We start from the raw sequence: 16,863 nt of genomic DNA on the forward strand, positions 1-16,863 counted from the left end.
TTTAGATTCCACATGTGAGTTATCAATTTTTTATTTCGCCAAGCAAGTATGTTTGAAAGAAACCCCTATTCCTATCATCAATATATTTTTTTAAAAAGGACTTTAACACCTGAAAAGCTGGTGGTTTTGTTTTAAGGAAGGCATCATTATTGGTAAGAAAGAAAGCTACACAGATGACTGGAATGGCATGGAGCAAAGGCATGGAACAGAGGCAGGGAAGGGAGATAGGGGCAATGTCTATTCTAGGGTGGTAGGTATACTAAGAAATGCCTACAGGATTTGTATAGGGGCCTATGGGAAGCAGACTGAAAGGAAGTTAGAGCATGTCATGGAGATCCTTCAGTAACAGGGTGAGAAACTGGAATGTCAGCTTTGAGAGAGTCAGACCTTCTGACTCTTTCATGAGAAGGGAACTGACACGAAGAAAACCATGTTGGGGAAATTTAAGTTGTAGTTTATGTGCAGCCTCTGATGGAATTACTACATTTTGAGGGAGGGAGGCTAGAGGAAGGAAAGCCATTTAGGAGAGAAAATATGGAACCATCCCAGACTTTGGCTGAAGTGTAATCTTTAGTGGGAGAGGAATGGGGCACTTTTTCTGTGTCTGTTGGTTATTGTGTCTATTGGTGACCATGGCAAGGGTGGTGGGTGATTTTAAAGAGCGCTATATATATTCCTAATAACTTAATACGCAGCCACAGGGTAGACTTTAACGTTTTAGACAATTCCTCTTTCATTCTGTACAGAAGTTCATCCATATTTATGCCACCTTTCTGCCTTGATTCATCGCATCCCGGTGTCTGTACTGTTATATGGCTTGTACGTTTCCTTTAGATCACTTACCACACTTTGCGATTATTTCATTAACGTGAGCATTTCAGTAATGTCTGTTTCCTCCACTAAACCACAGGGACAGGGTCCATGTATTTTCTTCACGATTCTATCTCCAGCCCCAAGCATGGGGCCCACCCGATATTTGATAGGCACTCAATAAATATTTACTGACTGCGTAAATGAGTGAACGAATAAAGGAATTTAGGAAGAATGACTGGAGTCATCCTCCTTAAACACACTTCACCGACTGCTTCTCTGTGTGTGGGCCTGTGCTAGGTTACGTCTTGTGGAGGGAGGTCCCCGAGGGCCACAATCAAACATAAATAATAGATCCCATGATCACTGCTACAGGAAGTGGGCTTCGTGGCTCCCCGTGGCCTTTCCCCCGCCTGTGCTTATGAGGCAGGGTGCTAGTGTAGCGCCACCTGTTGGAGAAAAAAGAAAATCCAGCTTTTTGCTCAATCGCATATCTGTTTACAAATACACACGTTGTAGTCCGATCTAGTTTTTGCCGACTGAGGATCTTCTCTGGCATTTGAAACTTTTTACATTTTAAAACTTTGGCTTCGGGACTTCCCTGGCGGTCCAGTGGTTAAGCTCCGCGCTTTCACTACAGGGGGCACGGGTTTGATCCCTGGTGGGGGAACTAATACCCTGCATGCCCTGCGGCAAGGCCAAAAAATAAAATAAAAATAAATAGAGGGAGGGGATATGGGGAAATGTGTATGCATATGGCTGATTCGCTTTGTTGTGCCACTGAAACTAACACGGTATTGTGAAGCAATTATACTCCAATAAAGATCTATTTAAAAAATTAATAATAATAAAATGAAAATTTGACTTCATTTCCTCACCAAAATGTACCGTTTTCTTACTCTTTCTCTATTAAATAGTAGCTTTAATTCCATTCTCCATGTTTCAGATAAAAGAATCTTCTATATTAAATTGTAGTAAAATTTCTGTTAAAAGGAGTCAGGGAGTGGGACAATGTCTAGAATTACCTTATGTGCCGTGTATGCATGAGTGACTTGAAGACACAGATATCTGTGCTAGAAATACATTCTATAGCCATGGTGTGACAGCACAATAAAAGATTATCGAAAGGGAACTTCAAGAACAGGCAGTTCCTCAGTCATTATTGTAAACACCTGTTAATTACACTGGAACCGCGCAAACATAGCAGTTAATGGAATCCTGGCCAAAGATGTTACTACTTATACTTTACAGGGACACATATATTTTCAAACATTGTATGTCAAACACATATGCACACCTTGGCCTATTTGTCCGTTTTAGGAGAAATGCATATTGACTTAAAGGATGCTGAGGGCTTCCCTGGTGGCGCAGTGGTTGAGAGTCCGCCTGTCGATGCAGGGGACGCGGCTTCATGCCCCGGTCCGGGAGGATCCCATATGCCGCGGAGCGGCTGGGCCCGTGAGCCATGGCCGCTGAGCCTGCGCGTCCGGAGCCTGTGCTCCGCAACGGGAGAGGCCACAGCAGTGAGAGGCCCACGTACCGCAAAAAAAAAAAAAAAAAAAAAAAAAAGTTGGAAGAGGATGGGATGGTACTGAGGGGATGGCAATACTTGTTATAACAAGAACACTAAATGTGGGAAACATTTCTTGAGCTTCTGTGATATGAAAATATTTTTTACCTGGAAAAGTATTAAGTCCAGGAAGCACCATGAAGAGGTTTTCCACGATTGGGGGCAGGGGGCGGAATAATAGTTTTACTCACAGTTATCATAAAACGGATTTGGTGAATTCTTTAAACCCAAAGTCAGTAGAAATTTGTTTTTCTTAGGACTGGACACTAGATATCTCAGTTACCTTGAATCTGTAATGAGAAAAGAAGAATTTATTTAAAAGATTGGTACAGAAATGTGAGCTTTCTAATCTTGTATATGATGTAGCTTTTTATTTGGGGTACTGAATTTTTTTTTTTTTGGCCACGTGGCATGCGGGATCTTAGTTCCCCGTCAAGGGCTCAAACCCGTGCCCACTGCAGTGTAAGCGTGGAGTCTTAACCACTGGACCAACAGGGAAGTCCCTGGGGTACTGAAATTTAATTTCAATGAAACTTTCTTTGAAAGGCTATGGTTATTACCTTTAAAATTCTTAACTAAAAACTCATTGAGGGCTTCCCTGGTGGCGCAGTGGGTGAGGGTCCGCCTGCCAATGCAGGGGACACAGGTTCGTGCCCTGGTCCGAGAAGATCCCATATGCCGTGGAGCGGCTGGGCCCGTGAGCCATGGCCGCTGAGCCTGCGCGTCCGGAGCCTGTGCTCCGCAACGGGAGAGGCCACAACAGTGAGAGGCCCGCGTACCACAAAAAACAAACAAACAAAGAAAAACTCATTGAAATCTCAGTAATGTTCTGCAAATTCCTGGATGAGGAAATAAAAAGAAAGACATTTAGGGATTTATTAAAAGACTTAGCTGAAAGTGGAATTAGAAATCAGGGTACAATCCAGAAATCACCAGCTTCCTATATGATCCCCTAGAAAGCAGCTATTTCCATTGAGTAATTTACAAGAGTTTCGTTAATGTAAAAATAGAAAGTGCTCCAGATGAGACATATATTTACCAGAAGTATGATGTGGTGGAGCCCAAAGGCTTGGTTGTTTAATACTGAAATCACTGTTTTTACGCTCCGAGATGCCATTCGTTCAAATTCCCTCCATCTGGGTCTTGCTTTCCTCCAGCACTAGGGGGAGTTCAACATTCTTTTCCTGAAGGAAGAGCTCAAGAACCAGTGGAATTCTCACGACCACCATACAACTTGCAATTTTTTTTGGTAATGAAAAGTAAACAAATGCGTATCTATTAAACTAGAAAATGTTCATCTGAAGTAATCTTGGGCGCCTCTAGTGGCACACATACATAGCCTGTTCTTGGGACAGTGGGCTCTTGACTCCCGCAGTCATGTCTGCAGACAAGGGGAAAGGATGAGAGTAGAAGCCAAGCATGGATGAAGGTAGAAGAGAGGCCCAGAGAGGACACGACATATACCTATTCTTCTACCCACTTTGTCTCATGGACTCCTCCCAAACCTGCGGGGGAGGAAAAAGGAGTGGCACTCTACCAGGGTGACCCCCGGGGGGTGGGTTAATTACAGCAGGTGCCACTGGATCTCTGGCCCTGCCCACTTCCCTCCCATTCACACACATACCCAGCTCCTGGTCTCTCTCTAACACACACACACACACACACACACACACACACACACATGCACGCACACCCTGCACCAAGGGTAGCCTTGGTCCGGCCTCCATAACTGCTGAGAAAGGGTGGAAATAAAAGGCGAATTGTTAGTACATGAGCCTCTTAGGTGGCATTTTTGGTACTTCCTGGGAAATCACCCCTTGCCCTCAACCTCTGGCCCTCCCAGGGTCATTGCCCACCCCGCCCCCCAATGCCTCCCTCACGGGGCCATTTATCCAGGCTCCCGTGGGTGTGCTCTTGAGTCAGAACTGGCCAGGGAAGTTGAAGGGAGCTCAGTTCTGTTCCCAGGCTGCTGAGTTTCACTGAGAAGGAACAAATGATGACTGTTCTGCAAGGCCATACAATGAGCCACTTTCTCCGAGAGCCGTGACCTTTACCCAGGAAGAGGCCAAGCACACTTATCAAGTCTCTGCATTTGCCTCAGAGGAGCTGTGATAGAGCAAGAAGGCCCTCATTGTCACTGAGAGCTTCCAGTAGCCACCAGAGCTTTTCACACAGAGCCCTTGGTTGCCTGGTCCACGGCTGTCACCCACTTTTACTATGGAAGTGGATTATTTAAACTTAAAAAATCATTTATTTAGTTCCATTTGGATTCACCTGGATGACGGCCAGTGTCTGCCCTTGCGGCCGTGCTACCACAACCATGTTGGGTGCTCACTCATAACTCATCTCTTCTCCTGCTGTGCTCGAGAGCTCAGGTTTTATGCAGCCATTTGGTGACCATGAGCCCAGTTTAGGAGATAACACTTATTGCGAACACCTGTTTCCTCTTTACCAAGGATTAGTCTAAATTGTGGGTCGCTGAGGACCTTCGAGGAAGGGAGAAAAGCCCTGCCACGCTGCCCTTTCTTTTTGCTCTTGGACTTGTGTAAGAGTCTGATGCTTGGATTGACTTTGGCCATCTTCTGTCTGTGAGGGTAGATATTACAGACAGCATTGACAGATGTAAATAAAAGCCTGAGTCCTTGTTGACACAACTGAACTTCAGAAGTGCCTACTTTGAGACTTCTTGTTGGTTTTTTTTCTGTGGATTGCAATCCAAAGCCTCTTAACAGATACATATGCCTTCCCCCCCACCAGGGGCTCTAACACCATTAGGCATAACCCTTCAGCAAACAATTTATAAATACTCTGGTTTCATTATGGCTTAAAGCAAGATGCTGGACTCCAGAGGATTTCCAGGGAGTTTGATTGTGCAGTTACACTGCAGAGGAACTGGAAATTGATTTGAACAATAAGCATCAGGTTGGATGGCCAGGGAATCCCGTTTCCTGTCAAGACAACAGCCTGCTTACCTCAGAACTGGCTTTCTTCTTTGTTTAGTCCTTTTTCTCTCCCTGAAGGATTTGGAACAGAGATCCACCCATCCACCCATCCATCCATCCATCCATCCAGTAAATATCTATTAAATTCCCTTTGTGTGAGCATTTGTCAGCGTGGCTATGATGGGGTCCCCCGGTTTCCCTTAGCCACGGGCTGCGTGCACTGTGACGAGTGTGGCAGTCCTGTAGGCCATGGGCTTTTTGGTTAACAGCGTCCTGCTCCCAAAGCTGGGCTCTTCTGGAGGCAGTGTCAAGGCGGCCCTTGGGGGAGCTCAGCCTAACAAAGATTTATCCCGTTTCGATCATGCAGGGCCCCTGTGTCAGGTGTGGGGTAAAAGTCATACTGCAATCGTGATACAGGTGCTATTACATCAAAACATGTAAAACGGGGACTTCCCTGATGGTCCAGTGGTTAAGACTCCACGCTTCCAATGCAGGGGGCACGGGTTCGATCCCTGGTTGGGAAACTAAGATCCCACATGCAGAGCGGCCATAAAATAAAATAAAAATTTAAAAAAAACTTTATTAAAAAAACATGCAGAATGGGTGTCACTGGCTTCGAAGAGGTCTCTGAGGGGAGAGTTTAGAAATGCTGCCTCACTTACTTGACAGATGAGAACACACACCCAGAGGAGATGAGTCACTTGGTCTACATATGTTAAATCCGTCAAGCTGCACACGTCAGACTTTCAAAAAGAAAAGAGAGAAAAGCAGAAAAGAACAAAATGACCCTAGATATTTTTTTTTTTACCACCACACACACACATACACAAAGAAATAAAGGCAGAACTTTGAATATAGGAAAATCAATGATACTTTACCTATTTAAATTAGTAATCATGGGAATAAGCCAATTAATTGATCATCCTTCTCCAGCTGGAAGCCCTTCTAAAACTTAAGTTGAAGTTTCAACTTTAATTTCAAGGAGACGCTTCCCAGTGTGTGCTGTTTTCTACAAGTGATGTGCGGTAGAAACGCTGGTCTCTTGGTGTAGCTCTTAGGGTTCGAATTCATACCTTGGAGCTGTTGGCTCCCACTCTGGGGTAAGGAATGGTCCCCAAGATTCAGGACGGGCTGGATGTTTGTAAGAGAACAACCTCTGGTGACCTTTTGAGCCTGAGCACCTTGCCCCGGTTGACCGGCTTTATCTCAGATCTGCCGGCATATCAGGAATCCTAAGGGTATCAGATGCAGAACCTGCTCAGAGAACACCTGCCTCGTCTTTCCCACCTCAGGAGACACAGGAGTGCAGTTCTAATGGGCACAAGGGGAGTCCATTTCCTTGCTGGAAACCCAGGAGTAACATTGACTTCAGGTGTGGCTGGATTCAGGGCTCAGTGTCATCAGGACTCAATTTCCCTCTGTCTTGAGGTTCTTCCACTGAGATAGTCACGATCTCAGGACGTCCAAAGTGGCCCCACTCAGCTCCAGGCAAGGAGGAAGCAGAATCTCCAGACTGTGTGTCTTCCTAGCTCCAAGTCCAGTCAGGAGAGAATCATGCCTTCTCTCTTACAGCATTTCCAGGAGTCGCTAAGTCTCATTGGCTCTGAGTGGGTCACATGCACACTGCTGAGCCAATCCCTGTGACCATGGAAATGCAATGCATTGATTAGCTTAGGCCTAGATCACATGCTTCTTCCTTAGAACTCTTCCCAAATGGACAGCTGCCTCCCCTTCCCAGAAGGTTTCCTGCTGCCACAATGCCTCTGTATTTCCTTCTGCTTTCATGGGACCATCACACGTCGATTGGCCAGTGGCTGTGAGGTGCAATTACCTGGCTGCCTGCATGGGGAACAGTCCACATATCCTAATGGCTTACAAAGGTGGTCTTCTCACCTGGCCTCTGAGACTGGCAGCAACCTAGCCTTGGCCAATATATGAGACGGGTGCTACCATTTGGCAATTCAGTGGCTTTCAGGTGCTTTATTATGCCCTCCCCAATCCTACAAATGTAGTTTCTTCCTTTCCACCCTTAATGGGTAGATGGCCCGTGGTGGCATCTCTTTGCTGTATTGGTGGCCACTTGAGAGCGCTGGCAAGTTGGTCCATGGTCTGCAGCTATTGTCCATGGCTACTCTTTGGCCCACAGGGGGCTCATAGATACTCCTAATTCTCTGCAAGCACCTTCTCTTTTCACCCTTCTGGGTGTACCACGCCACGCCGTACCATGGCACCCAGCCTTACTCTAGGGGTATTTGCACATACCCTCAGCCGTGTGTGTGTGTGTGTGTGCGTGTGTGTGTATGAGCAGTGGGGTCACCTCCCAGTCATCCAGGTAAGAAGCAAGTGTAACTAGTTTCTGGAATGGTGGTCAGGTACAACCCAAGTTTGAAGCAGAACCTGACATCCTGTTATTGTCTGTCCTGTTCTGAGTATTAGTGTTAATCTAAAAACCCTGAAGTTTGGGATATCAAAAGGTAGGTACTACTGAGAAAGTGGCTGATAGCATGCACGCACTGGGTCAATGCAACAACGACATGTATTTCCTTCAATAAGTGAAACGGGGAGCGAGTTACTAGAAAGGGAAGAGGGGCAGGCACATCACTGGAACGGGCTGTCCTGCTGGGTCCCAGCTGGAGCATCAGTGACCTCTGCTGGCAGGATTTTCCTCTCTAGTCCACACAGGGTTAGAGTCTCCTTCAGGTCTGTGTGTCTGGTTCAGTATTCAGAGAGATGTCACAAGATTGATCTCGGAGAGGGTAGGGCAGACTGGGTTTTCATGCTAAAACTTTTACCAGGGGGTTGGCGGTCACAGCAGTCAGGAGTTTAAGCATGGATACTAACCTGCCTCCATTGGCTTTCTCTCAAATGTGAATGGCTTGCTTACAAGACTCATTTTCCAGATATAAACACGTTTTCTTTCTTTTTTAAGGAATACTTTTCTCAAAAAGAACACATTAAAAACACAGGTTTCACATAAACAAGTGTATAAAATTTCTTAAGAATAACACGTTTGCAGTTTGACAAAGTGAGGTGAAGACACTCTGTCAAAATAAGTTCACTTTTTTCTGTAAAGGATGAGGCGTCCTTTACAAATACCTCTACCAAACCCCACACTTCACATGATCATGCGCCCTCTCACCCACAGAGACCTGTGAAACGCTGCTGTTGGTAAGGCCTGAGCCCACCTCCATGCCAGGAGACTTTTTTTTTTTTTTTTTTTGGCTGCGTTGGGTCTCTGTTGCTGTGCGTGTGCGCGGGCTTTCTCTAGTTAGGCGAGCGGGGGCTGCTCTTCGTTGCGGTGCGCGGGCTTCTCATTGCGGTGGCTTCTCTTGCTGCGGAGCATGGGGTCTAGGCGCACGGGCTCAGTAGTTGGGGCTCGCGGGCTCTAGAGTGCAGGCTCAGTAGTTGTGGCACACAGGCTCAGTAGTTGTGGCTCGCAAGCTCTAGAGCGCAGGCTCAGTAGTTGTGGTGCACGGGCTTAGTTGCTCCTCTGCACTTGGGATCTTCCCGGACCAGGGCTCGAACCCATGTCCCCTGCATTGGCAGGCAGATTCTTAACCACTGCGCCACCAGGGAAGTCCCAGGAGGCTTTTTTATAACTGCCTGGGTACAACTGCAGTGGGAGACTGGGGTAGAAAGCTGGGCAGCAAAGTCGAGGCCACCATGACAGGTTTTGAGGGTCACACTGTTGCAGTTACTGACTAAGCAGCTCTTGTCCCCACGGGACCACGTGATGGGCACTTGAGGGCCTCTCCCAGCCCACCTGCCACCTCTGATTATGGATCATGGTTTGCCCTCAAGGTCGGGTCTCTGCAGCCATCTTCTAACAGGGCTCTGTCCCTTTAACCAGAGTTCATTGGACCAGGAGTAAACTGACTGAGGGGAACCAATCTCTTCAGTGGGGAGTTGGGGAGGGTGGGAATCAGATTTTCTTTTCCAGAAATTGGCAATTAGGACACAGGCATGGCAGTCAGTCTCTGATAGAGACTTTGCCTGTCCTGTAGAGATGGCCAGCATCTTCCATTGTGGGCAGGGAGAGGCAGAGAAGGCCAGCCAGCACAGAGAGAACTGAGTAAATGTGAACACAAAGGGGACACAGAGATGAGGTGACGGGGAGAGACAGAAGGCTTCTGCTTCCTGATTCCAATTTTCATCCGAGGTCCAGGAACTGCCGGGAAACTGGGTTCTCATTTCCTATGTCGATTCTCATTGCTCAGAGTGGTGAAGGCCTTGGACTTGGACCTTGGCATCTGTTAAACGGTGAAAACAGTACTTTCTTTTCAGGTTCTTCTGAGGAATAGAGATGAAAGCATCTGACACAGCGCCTAGCTCAGTTTTAGCTGAATGCTGTTTGTTTTGCAGTGCTTATGACTGACTTTACATCAAAGTGTCCTACTAGTAGAGATTACGAGTGTCAACCATGATGTTGGATGTCCTAGGTTTGAATCCAGACTCTCATGGTTGGGGGAGGTTATTATTAGAAATGTCTTTGCTCTTTTTGAAGACTTTTTTTGGGGGGAGGAAAACTTTATTCCATTCAGCATGGACATCTTTACCATCAATTGCAGAGAACCAGCCTGAGACTGAAGCCAGAGGAAAGTAGAGCAGAGAGAAAAGGGAGAGAGAAAGAGAGAGAGAGAGAGAGAGAGAGAGAGAGAGAATATAACTTTGCCTGCGCCCTTGGATCCAGTTTTGCTTAAAGCCAACTATTCTCTCTATGGCAATTGAGAAGATCCTGACTCAGTTTCTTTGTTCTTGTGTTGAGACGTAGACATACAATGTACTAGAAACTAAGTCTTGTATTTCCCACCCACCCAGCCCCCGCTGCTCCCCCCCACCATGGTCTGAAGGTAGGGTTGAGGAATACGGGATTGAAGGGTGGTTTCTAAACGAAGTTCAGGTGCTTTAACGATAAAAATAGAAAGGGGGGCTTCCCTGGTGGTGCAGTGGTTGAGAGTCCGCCTGCCGATGCAGGGGACACGGGTTCGTGCCCCGGTCCAGGAAGATCCCACACGCCGGGGAGCGGCTGGGCCCGTGAGCCATGGCCGCTGAGCCTGCGCGTCCAGAGCCTGTGCTCCGCAACGGGAGGGGCCACAACAGTGAGAGGCCCGCGTACAGCAAAAAAAAAAAAAAAAAAGAAAAAGAAAAACAAAGAAAGGGACTCAGCAGGAAAACCCATCCACCCCACTTGGAAGGACAGATGGGGGACTCGGGGTGGGGTGGGAGGCGGAGGGGGAGAGGGCTGGGAAGACTGAGACAGGCCATTACTTACCCTTAGAGTGGACTCCACGAAATGCCTTGTGTGGGCATCTGGAAGCTGTGTGATGAGCTGGGTTTCCCAGAAGTTTCTTCAGAGAAACGAGACTAGACTAGAAACTTAAATTTAGTAGGAGTTGTCCCTACTAAAATCCTTTAATTCTTTAAATTAAATCATTTAAATGAATAATTTAAGTATTAAACGGTGAAAACAACACCTTCTTTCCAGGTTCTTCCAATGAATAAAGATGAATCTTTAACCATGCTTGGGCCTCCATTCTCCCAGCCCAGACCTGCACAGCCTGGTTAGATTTCCGTGTGGTCTAGAAGTTTCCTCACGGCTGAGGGGTGGACGGTGGAAAGTCAACAGTCCCATTAATTGTTTCAAACTGAAATTGCCACTTTGTTCCACTCGTGTCCTGGCCGCTGATGCCCTGTTTCTTTCTGAACAGCTTCTTCCCCATGAGGGTCACCAATCATCCCGGTTTTCCCAAGACTGTCTCGGTTGAGCACTTCGAGTCCTGCATCTCGGGAAGACCCTCCTTCCTGGGTGCACCGGGATGGCTGGTCACCCTAGAATGGGGACCTGGTGCTCCTCATTTTGAGAGCAACGTTCTGATGCTGGAAACGTAGAGCTACATGAGCAAGCTCTGCGCTCAGCCTGGAGGGGCAGGTTGTCTGATAGCAGGGCTGGAATTGAAAACAAGTGATCTCAGATTGCTGTGTGGGACTGAGGCGAAGGCCAGCAGAGGTCTGAGGGGCTGGGGTTTTTGACCTAGATATTGAGAAATGATTATGCCTGTGTATAAGGGGGGTGGTGGTGGTGGGGATGGACATTTCAATATGGCCCAGAGCTTGTACACAGACAGTGTGATGGAAAGCCAGGCATTTTGAGGAACAGTGCCCAAACATTTGCAGGGTTGAGGGCAAAAGCACATAGATGGAGGCGTATATATCATATATCAAAATATTTAAAAGTTATAAATCAGGCTAACAAGTTCTTAATTAAATACGCTCTACTCTCGGGCTTCCCTGGTGGCGCAGTGGTTGAGAGTCCGCCTGCCGATGCAGGGGTCACGGGTTCGTGCCCCGGTCCGGGAAGATCCCACATGCCGCGGAGCGGCTGGGCCCGTGAGCCATGACCGCTGAGGCTGCGCATCCGGAGCCTGTGCTCTGCAACGGGAGAGGCCGCAACAGTGAGAGGCCCGCATACCGCAAAAAAACCCAAAAAAACAAAAAAACAAAAACGCTCTACTCTCTTCCCTTGACAAACATACTTTCATAATGATCTGAAAGGCCAGGTTTGAATGTGGAATTCCCATCTCTTTGGTGCTCTGGGCTGGAATGAGGCAGCACAGGAAGGGCTGGCCCCTGGTCTACCTCCCATACCTTCCTACCCTCAGCTCTGCTCCTCCCCACGTTGCCGGGGCCCTCATGTGGACCCGGAAACTATAACCCAAACTCTGTCCAAATCCCCTTCAAACAGCTGCCCCTTGCCATCCCTGGGACCTGGCAGAGTGACACTGGCAGAGAAGAGGCCTGAGCAGGCCCTGGAAGCAGACAGGGAATTCTCAGGTCCTGGGTACTCTGACTGCGGTCTGGGGAATGGCACAGATTCTGGGTGGGCCCATCTCTGCTGGCCCTGCAGACTCTTTGTCCCGAGGGGAGGGGACCCCTGGAGGAGGCCAGGGCAGGGCCCTCTCACTTGGTGTCAGAATGATGCTGAGTGGTGAGCTGTTCCCAGTGGCTGGAACGTTGTCATATCAGCACGAGCAATAGCAGAACAGGAGGCTGGTTCTCACTGTGATGAGAGACGACAGAAAGCGTGGCCCCGAATTTTCACCTTTGCTCTTTAGGAGGGGAAATACGTGGGAAATGGCCCGCCACTCTTCCCATTCACCACATGTACACAGGAGCTGGGCACATCCAAGTCAATGTGCGGGACCTGGCCTTTTGACCCAGTAAAACTGAGAAGCTAGAAATTAATAGGACCTAAACTATATACTCTCTCAGGTTGTCAGGGTGAGGGAAGCAGGCCACTTGGGAACGAGTCAGCTTCTCTCTGGCAACACCCCATTGCTCCAGTGAAGTGAGTAAGCTTTTTGAAGTAGAGACGTCCTTTCCTTGTCCTTCCGTAGAGGGCCCGGACCTGCCTAAAGTAAGCGACGACCCAGACTTTCAGGGCTATGACATTGTACAGCAGGGGGCGCTGAAGGAGCTTGAAAAACCTCTCTGAGGCTGCTCTACACCTCAGTTCCACCTCTTCTGGTCCAGCTCTAGGCTCCCCCCATGTCTGACCCTTTTGAGCAGATGTCTAAAAGTGTTAGATTTTAATTACTTATAGGAAAAACAACACACACACACGTGCGCACACACACACACACGCACACGCACACGCACACAATTCCATTTCCTGATTGGAGAGAGACAAGCAAAAGTATGAAGTCTTCCATTTGCCTTGGGGCACACAAGGCCGCATTTTCACCCCCAACATAAAAACAGCCTTGTTTAGATCATCCTTGAAATTTGGTCCAGTTTGTACTCTCCTCATTTCTTTCCATTCATAGTATTTTTAGAATTTCTTCCTCTCTCCCAAACTCCTGATAGAACCCCAGGAACTCTCTGGTTCTACTATGGATAATGCTGTTCTCTTAACCACCACAACTTTGCTATGAGAGGTTGTGCTGTGCTCTTGGGCTCTAGGACCCTTTTGCCTCTCCTATCAGTTCCTCTGGAACTCAGATGCCTGGGATTAACTCCACAGCGGCGAAGCTGTAGGACCTTGGGTAAGTTATCTAACTTCTCTGTGCCATGGTTTTCTCAAGGGAATTATCCCTTGCAGTAGCTTGTCTCTAAAGATGCCTGCCATGGGACTTCCCTGGTGGTCCAGTGGTTAAAACTCTGCGCTCCCAATGCAGGGGGCCCGGGTTCGATCCCGGGTCAGGGAACTAGATCCCGCACGCATGCCACAACTAAAGATCCCTCATGCCGCGACGAAGATCCCTCATGCCGCAGGTAAAACCCAGTGTGGCCAAATAAATAAATAAATATTAAAAAAAAAAAAAAGATGCCTGCCATCGATCCCTTCCCTCCCCGTATGTGCCCGCCACTCCCCTATCGAGAAGTGGACTCCATTCCTCACCCCTCTTGGATCTGGGCTGGCTGTGACTGCTTTGATGCCCAGTGCAGTCAAGCCCTGAGTTGACTCCACCCCACCAGCGTCTGACTACAACTGCATGGGAGGCCATATAAGAACAGGTTGCACTGGTCACTTCTTAAGTAACTTTAATTCAAAATAATCAATATGCCATTGTGGCATATTTTGGGATGGCCTGTCCTGAGCCCAGCAGTGTATATTGCAAAATGATCACCACGATAAATCTAGTTACAATCCACCACCATACACAGTTATAATTTCTTTTTTCTTGTGATGAGAACTTTTAAGACCATGTTCTAAGCACTGGAGACACAGCAGTGAAGAAACACCTAGATAAATACTAGAACCTGGAAACCGCGGCAATGTAAGCCTTCACTATGTGGAACATAGATTCTTTAGCCTTTCCTGAGACACCTCATGTCTGACCCTCCATTTGTGTCTGTCGGAGATTGAGGTCTGCACTTCCTTAAATTAAACCCAGGCTCCACAATCCTTGGCTACAACCCGTCTCTCGCTAGTACTCTCAACTCCCTTGCCACCTCATCCTCTGTTCCGCCCTGTTCCACCAGGCGGAATCCCAACCTTCAAACCCTGGTTGCCTTTGTCTGTCTTTCTTCAGAGCTAAGCTTCTTGAAAGAAGAGTCTCCCTCACTCTCTCCACCTCCACTCTCACACCCACCCCTCAGTTCCCACCTGCACCATCACCTGGAGCCACTCGTGCCAAGGTCACCAGTTGAGTCACTAGAGCAGGCTCATATCGGCTCTCATGAGCCCACTGGATGCCTCTCTTCCCAACTTCCTGTTTACTGACACCATGTTGGTGGCTTAAAATCATCCAGGGTGGGAGTATTCACATCACAGACCCTGGCACACACTATAAATAAGGCTTTCTCCCCCTACAGAGCTGGGGTTAACCATTTACCAGCACCTCACTACCAGTCACCTTCCAGCTGCTGAGGGCGAAAGGGCATTTCCCAGACTTTCCTTACTCGACACAACTGATCATTCTCTCCTCTCTTAGAGGTTCTTCATCTCTGGCTTCCTAGGCTGCCACGCCCCCCATTTTCCTCTGACCTCTCGGCCCCTTCTCTGGCTCAGCCTTTAAAGGCTTTTATTTAATTCATCTTTCAAAAAGTGGTGTTTTCCGGGATTCTGTCTTCTTTTTCTATGCAAGCTTCGTAGAGGACATCTTACATTCCCATAGTTTCAACAGTTCTGAAACCAAAAGGTCATCCTGGACCTTTCCTAGCCCTCCTTCCCAAGTCAATCCAACATCAAGTCCTGCTGATGTTTTAAATAGCTCTCAACTCCTCCCCCTTCTCTCTATGTTCACTGCCTGTATGCAGTCCACACCACCATCATCTCCAGCCTGCAGGAGCTTCCTAACTGCTCTACTCCCGGCTACTACCGTCCTCCAATTCATTCTCTACATTTCAGCAACAGTGATTTTTCACAATACAAAACTGATGAAAATACCTCTTTGTGTCCTAATCTGCTTGAAACAATTCAGTGGCTTTCTGTTGCTCTCAGTATAAGATCCAAGTCCTTAGCATGACCTGGGAGGCCGGCATAGCCTGGCTCCTATCCTCCAGGATCATCTCAGACCTCTCTCTCTTGCACCACTGATTCCAGGGCACTCACTGTATTCCCTCTAGAAGCAGACTTTTTGTACATGCTATTCTCTCCACCTGGAAACCCTCTCCCCTTTCAACTCTCATTCATCCCTTGGCTCTCAGCTCAGAAGTTACTGCCTCAAGGATGTCCCTTGGACTCCCAGACTCGGTTAGGTCCCCCCATTAGATGTTCTTATAGCACCATGTAACTCTTCACAGCGTCTATTGCAGTTGTTAATTATTTAGCTTTTTTTTTTTTTTTTTTTTTTTTTGCGGTACGCGGGCCTCTCACTGTTGTGGCCTCTCCCGTTGCGGAGCACAGGCTCCGGACGCGAAGGCTCAGCGGCCATGGCTCACGGGCTCAGCCACACCGCGGCATGTGGGATCTTCCCGGACCGGGGCACGAACCCGCGTCCCCTGCATCGGCAGGCAGACTCTCAACCACTGCGCCACCAGGGAAGCCCGAAAACGCTTACTTTTTAACAAAGGTACATTCTGAAATATGAACGTATTTACAGACGAAACGGTATGATGTCTGAGATCTACTTCAAAATAACACAGTACAGAGGAAGCAGGTGAGGGTACAGATAAAACAAAATTGGCTGTGAATGGTTGATTGTTGAAGTTGGATGACGGGTTCACTGGGGTCCATCGTACTATTCTACTTTTGCATGTTTGAATTTCTTTAAAGACTTAAAAATCATCTATCCAGAACGTGACCTAGTCTTACCGCTTTCGTTACACCCACTCTTAACCAAACCACTGTCATCTCTCACCTGTACGGTCCCAGCCTCCCATCTGATCTCCCCACCCACCTTGCCTCGTCCTGTGGTCTCTACATTGCAGTGAGCATGATTCTTTAAACACATCAGATGGTTTTCTCTCTGCTTAAGCCCTACAATGGCTCATCTTGCTTGGACCTGTGGCACACCTCTCTGACCTCATCTCCTGGCACTCAGCCCCTCATGCTCTCCCCCCAACCCCTGCTATGGTTCTTCTATTCTCAGGCTAGAGAGCACGCCCCCGAGGCCCTGGTGATGTGTCCTTAACATGCCTCCCCTGACTCACCACCCCACACCCCAGGCTTGCGGGGTCTACACTCACTTGTGGTTTCTTTGTTTTAGTCACAGCTACCTGGACCTGTCCTGACTGGGAAGCCCAGGCTCCATCAGCCCCAGCTAGGAGCTTTGGTTCTGAGCCCCTAGGAGCTCAGGGCTTATCTTGTAATCATCTATTGCCTCCTTCCGCGGACTCAAGTTCCTTGAAGTCACAGGTTACCTCTTCTATCTCTGTAGGCTTGACAAAATGCCCGACACTTAAAATTCAGCACATTTTGAGTAAATGAATAAAATTCTTTGTAAGTTAGCATGTTACATCTTTTAAATATACGTACCAAAGTTTCTTGGAACAGGAACAAAATACTCACTACACAGAACTCATCAAAGATGATTGAAAAACATGCTTCTGACTTCTCAGTATAATATTCTAAATAGAATTACTTGATATCTCAGATGT

Source organism: Stenella coeruleoalba (assembly GCF_951394435.1).
Source record: "Stenella coeruleoalba genome assembly, chromosome: 5".
In the NCBI taxonomy this organism is placed as follows: domain Eukaryota; kingdom Metazoa; phylum Chordata; class Mammalia; order Artiodactyla; family Delphinidae; genus Stenella; species Stenella coeruleoalba.